Genomic DNA, 16,677 nt, shown 5'->3' with positions numbered 1-16,677 from the left:
GAAATTGCATCGGGATTGAATACAACAGTCACCATGCGCACTTGCCTACATGTTAGTAATGTCTTAAACAGTCTACGCTTTGATCGTACTTAGGAAGACCAGTAGTAATTTACGATGCACATCTGGAGGCATTCTGTAATCTGTGGACTATCAGAGTGTTGATGAAACACAGAAATTGCATCGGAACTGAATACAACAGTCACCATGCGCACTTTCCTCCAAGGGAGTAATGTCTCAAATAGTCTACGCTTTGAAGGTACCCTGGAAGACCAGTAGTAGCTTCCGATGCACATCTGGTAGCATTCCTTAATTTTTGGACTATCAGAGTGTTGATGAAACACAGAAATTTCAACGGGATTGAATACAACAGTCACCATGCGCACTTGCCTACATGTTGGTAATATCTCAAACAGTCTACGCTTTGATCGTTCCCTGGAAGACCAGTGGTAGTTTCCGATGCACATCTGGAGGCATTCTGTAACCTGTGGGCTGTCAGAGTGTTGATGAAACACAGAAATTGCTTCGGGATTGAATACAACAGTCACCATGCGCACTTTCATCCACGGGAGTAATGTCTCAAACAGGATACGCTTTGATCGTTCCCTGGAAGACCAGTAGTAGTTTCCGATGCACATCTGGAGGCATTCTGTAATCTGTGGACTTTCAGAGTGTTGATGAAACACAGAAATTGCATCGGGATTGAATACAACAGTCACCATGCGCACTTTCCTCCACGGGAGTAATGTCTCAAACAGTGTACGCTTTGATCGTTCCCTGGAAGACGAGTGGTAGTTTCCGATGCAAATCTGGAGGCATTCTGTAATCTGTGGACTTTCAGAGTGTTGATGAAACACAGAAATTGCATCATGATTGAATACAACAGTCACAATGCGCACCTTCCTTCAAGGGGTAATGTCTCAAACAGGATACGCTTTGATCGTTCCCTGGAAGACCAGTAGTAGTTTCCGATGCACATCTGGAGGCATTCTGTAATCTGTGGACTTTCACAGTCTTGATGAAACACAGAAATTGCATCGGGATTGAATACAACAGTCACCATGCGCACTTTGCTCCATGGGAGTAATGTCTCAAATAGCCGACGCTTTGATCGTTCCCTGGAAGGCCAGTAGTAGTTTCCGATGCACATCTGGATGCATTCTGTAATCTGTGGACCTTCAAAGTGTTGATGAAACACAGAAATTGCATCGGGATTGAATACAACAGTCACCATGCGCACTTGCCTACATGTTAGTAATGTCTCAAACAGTCTACGATTTGATCGTTCCCTGGAAGACCAGTGGAAGTTTCCGATGCACATCTGGAGGCATTCTGTAATCTGTGGGCTGTCAGAGTGTTGATGAAACACAGAAATTGCATCGGGATTGAATACAACAGTCACCATGCGCACTTTTCTCCATGGGAGTAATGTCTCAAATAGCCGACGCTTTGATCGTTCCCTGGAAGGCCAGTAGTAGATTCCGATGCACGTTTTAATGCATTCTGTAATCTGTGGACCTTCAAAGTGTTGATGAAACACAGAAATTGCATCGGGATTGAATACAACAGTCACTATGCGCACTTGCCTACATGTTAGTAATGTCTCAAACAGTCTACACTTTGATCGTACTTAGGAAGACCAGTAGTAGTTTGCGATGCACATCTGGAGGCATTCTGTAATCTGTGGACTATCAGAGTGTTGATGAAACACAGAAATTGCATCGGAATTGAATAAAACAGTCACCATGCGCACTTTCCTCCACGGGAGTAATGTCTCAAACAGTGTACGCTTTGATCGTTCCCTGGAAGACCAGTGGTAGTTTCCGATGCACATCTGGGGGCATTCTGTAATCTGTGGACCTTCAAAGTGTTGATGAAACACAGAAATTGCATCGGGAGTGAATACAACAGTCACCATGCGCACTTTGCTCCATGGGAGTAATGTCTCAAATAGCCGACGCTTTGATCGTTCCCTGGAAGGCCAGTAGTAATTTCCGATGCACGTTTGGATGCATTCTGTAATCTGTGGACCTTCAAAATGTTGATGAAACACAGAAATTGCATCGGGATTGAATACAACAGTCAATATGCGCACTTGCCTACATGTTAATAATGTCTCAAACAGTATATATATACAGTATATATATACAGTATATATATACGCTTTGATCGTACTTAGGCAGACCAGTGGTAGTTACCGATGCACATCTGGAAGCATTCTGTAATCTGTGGACCTTCAAAGTGTTGATGAACCACAGAAATTGCATCGGGATTGAATACAACAGTCACCATGCGCACTTGCCTACATGTTAGTAATGTCTCAAACAGTCTACGCTTTGATCGTTCCCTGGAAGACCAGTAGTAGTTTCCGATGCACATCTGGAGCCATTCTGTAATCTGTGGACTTTCAGAGTGTTGATGAAACACAGTTAATGCATCGGGATTGAATACAACAGTCACCATGTGCACTTTGCTCCATGGGAGTAATGTCTCAAATAGCCGACGCTTTGATCGTTCCCTGGAAGACCAGTAGTAATTTCCGATGCACGTTTTGATGCATTCTGTAATCTGTGGACCTTCAAAGTGTTGATGAAACACAGAAATTGCATCGGGATTGAATACAACAGTCAATATACGCACTTGCCTACATGTTAGTAATGTCTCAAACAGTCTACGCTTTGATCGTACTTAGGAAGACCAGTAGTAGTTTACGATGCACATCTGGAGGCATTCTGTAATCTGTGGACTATCAGAGTGTTGGTGAAACACAGAAATTTGCATCGGAATTGAATACAACAGTCACCATGCGCACTTTCCTCCATGGGAGTAATGTCTCAAATAGTCTACGCTTTGATCATTCCCTGGAAGACCAGTAGTAGTTTCCGATGCACATCTGGATGCATTCTGTAATCTGTGGACCTTCAAAGTGTTGATGAAACACAGAAATTGCATCGGGATTGAATACAACAGTCACCATGCGCACTTGCCTACATGTTAGTAATGTCTCAAACAGTCTACGCTTTAATCGATCCCTGGAAGACCAGTGGTAGTTTCCGATGCACATCTGGAGGCATTCTGTAATCTGTGGGCTGTCAGAGTGTTGATGAAACACAGAAATTGCATCGGGATTGAATAGAACAGTCACCATGCGCACTTTCCTCCACGGGAGTAATGTCTCAAACAGTGTACGCTTTGATCGTTCCCTGGAAGACCAGTGGTAGTTTCCGATGCACATCTGGAGGCATTCTGTAATCTGTGGACTTTCAGAGTGTTGATGAAACACAGAAATTGCATCGGGATTGAATACAACAGTCACAATGCGCACCTTCCTCCATGGGGTAATGCCACAAACAGGTTACGCTTTGATCGTTCCCTGGAAGACCAGTGGTAGTTTCCGATGCACATCTGCAGGCATTCTGTAATCTGTTGGCTGTCAAAGTGTTGATGAAACACAGAAATTGCATCGGGATTGAATACAACAGTCACCATGCGCACTTTTCTCCATGGGAGTAATGTCTCAAATAGCCGACGCTTTGATCGTTCCCTGGAAGGCCAGTAGTAGTTTCCGATGCACGTTTTAATGCATTCTGTAATCTGTGGACCCTCAAAGTGTTGATGAAACACAGAAATTGCATCGGGATTGAATACAACAGTCACCATGCGCACTTGCCTACATGTTAGTAATGTCTCAAACAGTCTACGCTTTGATCGTACTTAGGAAGACCAGTAGTAGTTTACGATGCACATCTGGAGGCATTCTGTAATCTGTGGACTATCAGAGTGTTGATGAAACACAGAAATTGCATCGGAATTGAACACAACAGTCACCATGCGCACTTTCCTCCATGGGAGTAATGTCTCAAACAGTGTACGCTTTGATCGTTCCCTGGAAGACCAGTGGTAGTTTCCGATGCACATCTGGGGGCATTCTGTAATCTGTGGACCTTCAAAGTGTTGATGAAACACAGAAATTGCATCGGGAGTGAATACAACAGTCACCATGCGCACTTTGCTCCATGGGAGTAATGTCTCAAATAGCCGACGCTTTGATCGTTCCCTGGAAGGCCAGTAGTAATTTCCGATGCACGTTTGGATGCATTCTGTAATCTGTGGACTTTTAAAATGTTGATGAAACACAGAAATTGCATCGGGATTGAATACAACAGTCAATATGCGCACTTGCCTACATGTTAGTAATGTCTCAAACAGTATACGATTTCATCGTACTTAGGCAGACCAGTAGTAGTTTACGATGCACATCTGGAGGCATTCTGTAATCTGTGGACTATCAGAGTGTTGGTGAAACACGGAAAGTGCGTCAGAATTGAATACAACAGTCACCATGCGCACTTTCCTCCATGGGAGTAATGTCTCAAATAGTCTACGCTTTGATCATTCCCTGGAAGACCAGTAGTAGTTTCCGATGCACGTCTGGATGCATTCTGTAATCTGTGGACCATCAAAGTGTTGATGAAACACAGAAATTGCATCGGGATTGAATACAACAGTCACCATGCGCACTTGCCTACATGTTAGTAATGTCTCAAACAGTCTACGCTTTAATCGTTCCCTGGAAGACCAGTGGTAGTTTCCGATGTTCATCTGGAGGCATTCCGAGTGTTAATGAAACACAGAAATTTCATTGGGACTGAATACAACAGTCACCAGGCGCACTTTCCTCCATGTTAGTAATGTCTCAAACAGTCTACGCTTTGATCGTTCCCTGGAAGACCAGTAGTAGATTCCAATGCACATCTGGATACATTCTGTAATCTGTGGACCTTCAAAGTGTTGATGAAACACAGAAATTGCATCGGGATAGAATACAACAGTCACCATGCGCACTTGCCTACATGTTGGTAATGTCTTAAACAGTCTACGCTTTGAACGTACTTAGGAAGACCAGTAGTAGTTTACGATGCACATCTGGAGGCATTCTGTAATCTGTGGACTATCAGAGTGTTGATGAAACACGGAAATTGCATCGGAATTGAATACAACAGTCACCATGCGGACTTTCCTCCAAGGGAGTAGTGTCTCAAATAGTCTACGCTTTGATCGTAACCTGGAAGACCACTAGTAGTTTCCGATGCACATCTGGATGCATTCTGTAATCTGTGGACCTTCAAAGTGCTGATGAAACACAGAAATTGCATCGGGATTGAATACAACAGTCACCATGCGCACTTGCCTACATGTTAGTAATGTCTCAAACAGTCTACGGTTTGATCGTTCCCGGGAAGACCAGTAGTAGTTTCCAATGCACATCTGGAAACATTCTGTAATCTGTGGACCTTCAAAGTGTTGATGAAACACAGAAATTGCATCGGGATTGAATACAACAGTCACCATGCGCCCTTTCCTCCATGGGAGTAGTGTCTGAAACAGTGTACGTTTTGATCATTCCCGGGAAGACCAGTAGTAGTTTCGGATGCACATCTGGTGGCAATCTGTAATCTGTGGACTATCTGGGTGTTCATGAAACACAGAAATTGCATCGGGATTGAATACAACAGTCACCATGCGCACTTTCCTCCACGGGAGTAATGTCTCAAAGAGTCTACGTTTTTAATCGTACCCTGAAAGACCAGTAGTAGCTTCCGATGCACATCTGGTAGCATTCCTTAATCTGTGGACTATCAGAGTGTTGATGAAACACAGAAATTGCATCGGGATTGAATACAACAGTCACCATGCGCACTTGCCTACATGTTGGTAATGTCCCAAACAGTCTACGCTTTGATCGTTCCCTTGAAGACCAGTGGTAGATTCCGATGCACATCTGGAGGCATTCTATAATCTGTGGACTATCAGAGTGTTGATGAAACACAGAAATTGCATCGGGATTGAATACAACAGTCTGCATGCGCACATTCCTACACGGGAGTAATGTCTCAAAGAGTCTACGTTTTTAATCGTACCCTGAAAGACCAGTAGTAGCTTCCGATGCACATCTGGTAGCATTCCTTAATCTGTGGACTATCAGAGTGTTGATGAAACACAGAAATTGCATCGGGATTGAATACAACAGTCACCATGCGCACTTGCCTACATGTTGGTAATGTCCCAAACAGTCTACGCTTTGATCGTTCCCTGGAAGGCCAGTGGTAGTTTCCGATGCACATCTGGAGGCATTCTGTAATCTGTGGGCTGTCAGAGTGTTGATGAAACACAGAAATTGCATCGGGATTGAATACAACAGTCACCATGCGCCCTTTTCTCCATGGAAGTAATGTCTCAAATAGCCGACGCTTTGATCGTTCCCTGGAAGGCCAGTAGTAGTTTCCGATGCACGTTTTAATGCATTCTGTAATCTGTGGACTTTCAAAGTGTTGATGAAACCCAGATATTGCATCGGGATTGAATACAACAGTCACCATGCGCACTTGCCTACATGTTAGTAATGTCTCAAACAGTCTACGCTTTAATCGTACTTAGGAAGACCAGTAGTAGTTTACGATGCACATCTGGAGGCATTCTGTAATCTGTATACTATCAGAGTGTTGATGAAACACAGAAATTGCATCGGAATTGAATACAACAGTCACCATGCGCACTTTCCTCCAAGGGAGTAATGTATCAAATAGTCTACGCTTTGATCGTACCCTGGAAGACCAGTAGTAGTTTCCGATGCACATATGGATGCATTCTGTAATCTCTGGACCTTCAAAGTGTTGATGAAACACAGAAATTGCATCGGGATTGAATACAACAGTCACCATGCGCACTTGCCTACATGTTAGTAATGTCTCAAACAGTCTACGCTTTAATCGTTCCCTGGAAGACCAGTGGTAGTTTCGGATATACATCTGGATGCATTCCGAGTGTTGATGAAACACAGAAATTTCATTGGGATTGAATACAACAGTCACCATGCGCACTTTCCTCCATGGGAGTAGTGTCTCAAACAGTCTACGGTTTGATCGTTCCCTGGAAGACCAGTAGTAGTTTCCAATGCACATCTGGAAACATTCTGTAATCTGTGGACCTTCAAAGTGTTGATGAAACACAGAAATTGCATCGGAATTGAATACAACAATCACCATGCGCACTTTCCTCAGCGGGAGTAATGTCTCAAACAGTCTACGCTTTGATCGTTCCCTGGAAGACCAGTGGTAGTTTCCGATGCACATCTGGAGGCATTCTGCAATCTGTGGACTATCAGAGTGTTGATGAAACACAGAAATTTCATCGGGATTGAATACAACAGTCTGCATGCGCACTTTCCTTCACGGTAGTAATGTCTCAAACAGTCTACGTTTTAATCGTACCCCAAAAGACCAGTAGTAGCTTCCGATGCACATCAGGTAGAATTCCTTAATCTGTGGACTATCAGAGTGTTGATGAAACACAGAAATTGCATCTGGATTGAATACAACAGTCACCATGCGCACTTGCCTACATGTTAGTAGTGTCTCAAACAGTCTACGCTTTGATCGTTCCCTTGAAGACCAGTGGTAGTTTCCGATGCACATCTGGAGGCATTCTGTAATCTGTGGGCTGTCAGAGAGTTGATGAAACACAGAAATAGCATCGGGATTGAATACAACAGTCTGCATGTGCACTTTCCTTCACGGGAGTAATGTCTCAAACAGTCTACGCTTTGATCGTTCCCTGGAAGACCAGAGGTAGTTTCCGATGCACATCTGGAGGCATTCTGTAATCTGTGGGCTGTCAGAGTGTTGATGAAACACAGAAATTGCATCGGGATTGAGTACAACAGTCACCATGCGCACTTTCCTCCATGAGAGTAATGTCTCAAATAGTCTACGCTTTGATCGTTCCCTGGAACACCAGTAGTAGTTTCCGATGCACATCTGGATGCATTCTGTAATCTGTGGACCTTCAAAGTGTTAATGAAACACAGAAATTGCATCGGGATTGAATACAACAGTCACCATGTGCACTTGCCTACATGTTAGTAATGTCTCAAACAGTCTACGCTTTAATCGTTTCCTGGAAGACCAGTGGTAGTTTCCGATGCACATCTGGAGGCATTCCGAGTGTTGATAAAACACAGAACTTGCATTGGGATTGAATACAACAGTCACCTTGCGCACTTTTCTCCATGGGAGTAATGTCTCAAACAGTCTAAGCTTTGATCGTTCCTGGAAGACCAGTAGTAGTTCCCAATGCACATCTGGTGGCTTTCTGTAATCTTGTGGACTATCAGAGTGTTGATGAAACACAGAAATTGCATCGGGATTGAATACAACAGTCACCATGCGCACTTTCCTCCACGGCAGTAATGTGTCAAACAGTCTACGCTTTGATCGTTCCCTGGAAGACCAGTAGTAGTTTCTGATGCACATCTGGTAGCATTCTGTAATCTGTGGACTATCAGAGTGTTGATGAAACACAGAAATTGCATCGGGATTGAATACAACAGTCACCATGAGCACCTTCCTCCACGAAAGTAATGTCTCAAACAGTCTACGCTTTGATCGTTCCCTGGAAGACCAGTAGTAGTTTCCGATGCGCCTCTGGTAGCATTCTGTAGTCTGTGGACTATCAGAGTGTTGATGAAACACAGAAATTGCATCGGGATTGAATACAACAGTCACAATGCGCACCTTCCTCCATGGGGGTAATGTCTCAAACACGCTACGCTTTGATCTTTCCCTGGAAGACCAGTAGTAGTTTCCGATGCACATCTGGAGGCATTCTGTAATCTGTAGACTTTCAGAGTGTTGAAGAAACACAGAAATTGCATTGGGATTGAATACAACAGTCACCATGCGCACTTTTCACCATGGGAGTAATGTCTCAAATAGCCGACGATTCGATCGTTCCCTGGAAGACCAGTAGTAGTTTCCGATGCACGTTTGGATGTATTCTGTAATCTGTGGACCTTCAAAGTGTTGATGAAACACAGAAATTGCATCGGGATTGAATACAACAGTCACCATGCGCACTTTCCTCCATGGGAGTAATGTCTCGAACAGTCTCCGCTTTTATCGTTCCCTGGAAGACTAGTAGTAGTTTCCGATGCACATCTGGATGCATTCTGTAATCTGTGGACCTTCAAAGTGTTGATGAAACACAGAATTTACATCGGGATTGATTACAACAGTCACCATGCGAACTTGCCTACATGTTAGTAATGTCTCAAACAGTCTACGCTTTAATCGTTCCCTGGAAGACCAGTGGTATTTTCCGATGCACATCTGGAGGCATTCCGAGTGTTGATGAAACACAGAAATTGCATCGGGATTGAATACAACAGTCACAATGCGCACCTTCCTCCTTTAGGGTAATGTCTCAAACTCGCTACGCTTTGATCGTTCCCTGGAAGACCAGTAGTAGTTTCCGATGCACATCTGGAATCATTCCGAGTGTTGATGAAACACAGAAATTGCATTGGGATTGAATACAACAGTCACCATGCGCACTTTCCTCCATGTTAGTAATGTCTCACACAGTCTACGCTTTGATCGTTCCCTGGAAGACCAGTAGTAGTTTCTGATGCACATCTGGTAGCATTCTGTAATCTGTGGACTATCAGAGTGTTGATGAAACACAGAAATTGCATCGGGATTGAATACAACAGTCACCATGAGCACTTTCCTCCATGTTAGTAATGTCTCAAACAGTCTACGCTCTGATCGTTCCCTGGAAGACCAGTAGTAGTTTCCGACGCACATCTGGAGGCATTCTGTAATCTGTGGACTATCAGAGTGTTGATGATACACAGAAAATGCATCGGGAATGAGTACAACAGTCACCATGCGCACCTTCCTCCATGGGAGTAATGTCTCAAAGAGTTTACGCTTTGATCGTTCACTGGAAGACCAGTAGTAGTTTCCGATGGACATCTGGAGGCATTCTGTAATCTGTGGACTTTCAGAGTGTTGATGAAACACAGAAATGGCATTGCGATTGAATACAACAGTAACCATGCGCACTTTCCTCCACGGGACTAATGTCTCAAACAGTCTACGCTTTGATCGTTCCCTGGAAGACTAGTAGTAGTTTCCGATGCACGTCTGGTAGCATTCTGTAATCTGTGGACTATAAGAGTGTTGAGGAAACACAGAAATTGCATCGGGATTGAATACAACAGTCACCATGCGCACTCTTCTCCATGGGAGTAATGTCTCAAATAGCCGACGCTTTGATCGTTCCCTGGAAGACCAGTGGTAGTTTCCGATGGACATCTGGAGCCATTCCGAGTGATGATGAAACACAGAAATTGCATTGGGATTGAATACAACAGTCACCTTGCGCACTTTCCTCCATGGGAGTAATGTCTCAACCAGTCTACGCTTTGATCGTTCCCTGGAAGACCAGTAGTAGTTCCCAATGCACATCTGGTGGCTTTCTGTAATCTTGTGGACTATCAGAGTGTTGATGAAACACAGAAATTGCATCGGGATTGAATACAACAGTCACCATGCGCACTTTCCTCCAGGGGAGTAATGTCTCAAATATCTTACGCTTTGATCGTACCCTGGAGGACCAGTAGTAGTTTCCGATGCACATCTGGATGCATTCTGTAATCTGTGGACCTTCAAAGTGTAGATGAAACACAGAAATTGCATCGGGATTGAATACAACAGTCACCATGCGCACTTGCCTACATGTTAGTAATGTCTCAAACAGTCTACGCTTTGATCGTACTTAGGAAGACCAGTAGTAGTTTACGATGCACATCTGGAGGCATTCTGTAATCTGTGGACTATCAGAGTGTTGATGAAACACAGAAAATGCATCGGAATTGAATACAACAGTCACCATGCGCACTTTCCTCCAGGGGAGTAATGTCTCAAATAGCTTACGCTTTGATCGTACCCTGGAGGACCAGTAGTAGTTTCCGATGCACATCTGGATGCATTCTGTAATCTGTGGACCTTCAAAGTGTAGATGAAACACAGAAATTGCATCGGGATTGAATACAACAGTCACCATGCGCACTTGCCTACATGTTAGTAAAGTCTCAAACAGTCTACGCTTTAATCGTTCCCTGGAAGACCAGTGGTAGTTTCGGATGTACATCTGGAGGCATTCCGAGTGTTGATGAAACACAAAAATTTCATTGGGATTGAATACAACAGTCACCATGCGCACTTTCCTCCATGTTAGTAATGTCTCAAACAGTCTACGGTTTGATCGTTCCCCGGAAGACCAGTAGTAGTTTCCAATGCACATCTGGATACATTCTGTAATCTGTGGACCTTCAAAGTGTTGATGAAACACAGAAATTGCATCGGGATTGAATACAACAGTCACCATGCGCACTTTCCTCCATGGGAGTAATGTCTCAAATAGTCTACGCTTTGATCGTTCCCTGGAAGACCAGTAGTAGTTTTCGATGCACATCTGGATGCATTCTGTAATCTGTGGACCTTCAAAGTGTTGATGAAACACAGAAATTGCATCGGGATTTAATACAACAGTCACCATGTGCACTTGCCTACATGTTAGTAATGTCTCAAACAGTCTACGCTTTAATCGTTCCCTGGAAGACCAGTGGTAGTTTCCGATGGACATCTGGAGCCATTCCGAGTGATGATGAAACACAGAAATTGCATTGGGATTGAATACAACCGTCACCTTGCGCACTTTCCTCCATGGGAGTAATGTCTCAACCAGTCTACGCTTTGATCGTTCCCTGGAAGACCAGTAGTAGTTCCCAATGCACATCTGCTGGCTTTCTGTGATCTTGTGGACTATCAGAGTGTTGATGAAACACAGAAATTGCATCGGGATTGAATACAACAGTCACCATGCGCACTTTCCTCCACGGGAGTAATGTCTCAAACAGTCTACGATTTGATCGTTCCCTGGAAGACCAGTAGTAGTTTCTGATGCACATCTGGTAGCATTCTGTAATCTGTGGACTATCAGAGTGTTGATGAAACACAGAAATTGCATCGGGATTGAATACAACAGTCTCCATGAGCACTTTCCTCCACGAAAGTAATGTCTCAAACAGTCTACGCTTTTGGTCGTTCCCTGGAAGACCAGTTGTATTTTCCGATGCGCCTCTGGTAGCATTCTGTAATCTGTGGACTATCAGAGTGTTGATGAAACACAGAAATTGCATCGGGATTGAATACAACAGTCACAATGCGCACCTTCCTCCATGGGGGTAATGTCTCAAACACGCTACGCTTTGATCTTTCCCTGGAAGACCAGTAGTAGTTTCCGATGCACATCTGGATGCATTCTGTAATCTGTGGACCTTCAAAGTGTTGATGAAACACAGAATTTACATCGGGATTGAATACAACAGTCACCATGCGCACTTGCCTACATGTTAGTAATGTCTCCAACAGTCTACGCTTCAATCGTTCCCTGGAAGACCAGTGGTAGTGTCCGATGCACATCTGGAGGCATTCCGAGTGTTGATGAAACACAGAAATTGCATTGGGATTGAATACAACAGTCACCATGCGCACTTTCCTCCACGGGAGTAATGTCTCAAACAGTCTACGCTTTGATCGTTCCCTGGAAGACCAGTAGTAGTTCCCAATGCACATCTGGTGGCTTTCTGTAATCTTGTGGACTATCAGAGTGTTGATGATACACAGAAATTGCATCGGGATTGAATACAACAGTCTCGATGCGCACTTTCCTCCACGGGAGTAATGTCTCAAACAGTCTACGCTTTGATCGTTCCCTGGAAGACAAGTAGTAGTTTCTGATGCAGATCTGGTAGCATTCTGTAATCTGTGGACTATCAGGGTGTTGATGAAACACAGAAATTGCATCGGGATTGAATACAACAGTCACAATGCGCACCTTCCTCCATGAAGGTAATGTCTCAAACACGCTACGCTTTGATCGTTCCCTGGAAGACCAGTAGTAGTTTCCGATGCACATCTGGAGGCATTCCGAGTGTTGATGAAACACAGAAATTGCATTGGGATTGAATACAACAGTCACCATGCGCACTTTCCTCCATGGGAGTAATGTCTCAAACAGTCTACGCTTTGATCGTTCCCTGGAAGACCAGTAGTAGTTTCCAGTGCACATCTGGTTGCTTTCTGTAATCTTGTGGACTATCAGAGTGTTGATGAAACACAGAAATTGCATCGGGATTGAATACAACAGTCACCATGCGCACTTTCCTCCACGGGAGTAATGTCTCATACAGTCTACGCTTTGATCGTTCCCTGGAAGACCAGTAGCAGTTTCCGATGCACATCTGGTAGCATTCTGTAATCTGTGGACTATCAGAGTGTTGATGAAACACAGAAATTGCATCGGGATTGAATACAACAGTCTCCATGCGGACTTTACTCCAAGGGAGTAATGTCTCAAACCGTCTACGCTTTGATCGTTCCCTGGAAGACCAGTAGTAGTTTCCGATGCACATCTGGAGGCATTCTGTAATCTGTGGACTATCAGAGTGTTGATGGAACACAGATATTGCATCGGGATTGAATACAACAGTCACCATGTGCACTTCCCTCCATGGGAGTAGTGTCTCTAACAGTCTACGTTTTGATCGTTCCCTGGAAGCCCAGTAGTAGATTCCGATGCACGTTTTAATGCATTCTGTAATCTGTGGACCTTCAAAGTGTTGATGAAACACAGAAATTGCATCGGGATTGAATACAACAGTCACTATGCCCACTTCCCTCCATGGGAGTAGTGTCTCAAACAGTATACGTTTTGATCGTTCCCTGGAAGCCCAGTATTAGATTCCGATGCACATCTGAAAGCATTCTGTAATCTGTGGACTATCAGAGTGTTGATGAAACACAGAAATTGCATCGGGATTGAATACAACAGTCACCATGCGCACGTTCCTACATGGGAGTAATGTCTCAATCAGTTTACGCTTTGATCGTTCCCTGGAAGACCAGTAGTAGTTTCCGATGCACATCTGGAGGCATTCTGTAACCTGTGGGCTGTCAGAGTGTTGATGAAACACAGAAATTGCATCGGGATTGAATACAACAGTCACCATGCGCACTTTTCTCCATGGGAGTAATGTCTCAAATAGTCTGCGCTTTGATCGTTCCCTATAAGACCAGTAGTAGTTTCCGATGCACATCTGGATGCATTCTGTAATCTGTGGACCTTCAAAGTGTTGATGAAACACAGAAATTACATCGGGATTGAATACAACAGTCACCATGCGCACTTTCCTACATGTTAGTAATGTCTCAAACAGTCTACGCTTTAATCGTTCCCTGGAAGAGCAGTGGTAGTTTTCGATGCACATCTGGAGGCATTCCGAGTGTTGATGAAACACAGACATTGCATTGGGATTGAATACAACAGTCACCATGCGCACTTTCCTCCATGGGAGAAATGTCTGAAACAGTATACGATTTGATCGTTCCCTGGAAGACCAGTAGTAGTTTCCGATTCACATCTGGAGGCATTCTGTAATCTGTGGACTATCAGAGTGTTAATGAAACACAAAAATTGCATCTGGATTGAATACAACAGTCACCATGCGCACTTTCCTCCACGGGAGTAGTGTCTCAAACAGTCAACCCTTTGATCGTTCCCTGGAAGACCAGTAGTAGTTTCCGATGCACATCTGGAGATATTCTGTAATCTGTGGACTATCAAAATGTTGATGAAACAAAGAAATAGCATCGGGATTGAATACAACAGCCACCATGCGCACTTTCCTCCATGGGAGTAATGTCTCAAACAGTCTACGCTTTGATCGTTCCTTGGAAGACCAGAAGTAGTTTCCGATGCACATCTGGAGGCGTTCTGTAATCTGTGGACTATCAGAGTGTTGATGGAACACAGATATTGCATCGGGATTGAATACAACAGTCACCATGTGCACTTTCCTCCTTGGGGGTAGTGTCTCAAACAGCCTAGGTTTTGATTGTTCCCTGGAAGGCCAGTAGTAGATTCCGATGCACATTAGGAAGCATTCTGTAATCTGTGGACTATCAGAGTGTTGATGAAACACAGAAATTGCATCGGGAATGAATACAACAGTCACCATGCGCACTTTCCTAGATGGGAGTAATGTCTCAAACAGTTTACGCTTTGATCGTTCCCTTGAAGACCAGTAGTAGTTTACGATGCACATCTGGAGGCATTCTGTAACCTGTGGGCTGTCAGAGTGTTGATGAAACACAGAAATTGCATCGGGATTGAATACAACAGTCACCATGCGCACTTTCCTCCACGGGCGTAATGTCTCAAACAGTCTACGATTTGATCGTTCCCTGGAAGACCAGTAGTTGTTTCCGATGCACATCTGTAGATATTCTGTAATCTGTGGACTTTCAAAGTGTTGATGAAACACAGAAATTGCATCGGGATTGAATACAACAGTCACCATGCGAACTTTCCTCCATGGGAGTAATGTCTCAAACAGTCTACGCTTTGATCGTTCCTTGGAAGACCAGAAGTAGTTTCCGATGCACATCTGGAGGCATTCTGTAATCTGTGGACTATCAGAGTGTTGATGGAACACAGATATTGCATCGGGATTGAATACAACAGTCACCATGTGCACTGTCCTCCATGGGAGCAGTGTCTCAAACAGTCTACGTTTTGATCGTTCCCTGGAAGGCCAGTAGTAGATTCCGATGCACATCTGGAAGCATTCTGTAATCTGTGGACTATCAGAGTGTTGATGAAACACAGAAATTGCATCGGGATTGAATACAACAGTCACCATGCGCACTTTCCTACATGGGAGTAATGTCTCAAAGAGTTTACGCTTTGATCGCTCCCTGGAAGACCAGTAGTAGTTTCCGATGCACATCTGCAGGCATTCTGTAACCTGTGGGCTGTCAGAGTGTTGATGAAACACAGATATTGCATGGGGATTGAATACAACAGTCAACATGCGCACTTTCCTCAACGGGAGTAATGTCTCAAACAGTCTACGCTTTGATCGCTCCCTGGAATACCAGTAGTAGTTTCTGATGCACATCTGGTAGCATTCTGTAATCTGTGGACTATCAGAGTGTTGATGAAACACAGAAATTGCATCGGGATTGAATACAACAGTCTCCATGAGCACTTTCCTCCACGAAAGTAATGTCTCAAACAGTCTACGCTTTTGGTCGTTCCCTGGAAGACCAGTTGTATTTTCCGATGCGCCTCTGGTAGCATTCTGTAATCTGTGGACTATCAGAGTGTTGATGAAACACAGAAATTGCATCGGGATTGAATACAACAGTCACAATGCGCACCTTCCTCCATGGGGGTAATGTCTCAAACACGCCACGCTTTGATCTTTCCCTGGAAGACCAGTAGTAGTTTCCGATGCACATCTGGATGCATTCTGTAATCTGTGGACCTTCAAAGTGTTGATGAAACACAGAATTTACATCGGGATTGAATACAACAGTCACCATGCGCACTTGCCTACATGTTAGTAATGTCTCCAACAGTCTACGCTTTAATCGTTCCCTGGAAGACCAGTGGTAGTTTCCGATGCACATCTGGAGGCATTCCGAGTGTTGATGAAACACAGAAATTGCATTGGGATTGAATACAACAGTCACCATGCGCACTTTCCTCCACGGGAGTAATGTCTCAAACAGTCTACGCTTTGATCGTTCCCTGGAAGACCAGTAGTAGTTCCCAATGCACATCTGGTGGCTTTCTGTAATCTTGTGGACTATCAGAGTGTTGATGATACACAGAAATTGCATCGGGATTGAATACAACAGTCTCGATGCGCACTTTCCTCCACGGGAGTAATGTCTCAAACAGTCTACGCTTTGATCGTTCCCTGGA

This window comes from Schistocerca gregaria, chromosome 3 (genome assembly GCF_023897955.1).
Source record: "Schistocerca gregaria isolate iqSchGreg1 chromosome 3, iqSchGreg1.2, whole genome shotgun sequence".
In the NCBI taxonomy this organism is placed as follows: Eukaryota; Metazoa; Arthropoda; class Insecta; order Orthoptera; family Acrididae; genus Schistocerca; species Schistocerca gregaria.
This window is presented reverse-complemented; position numbering follows the sequence as displayed.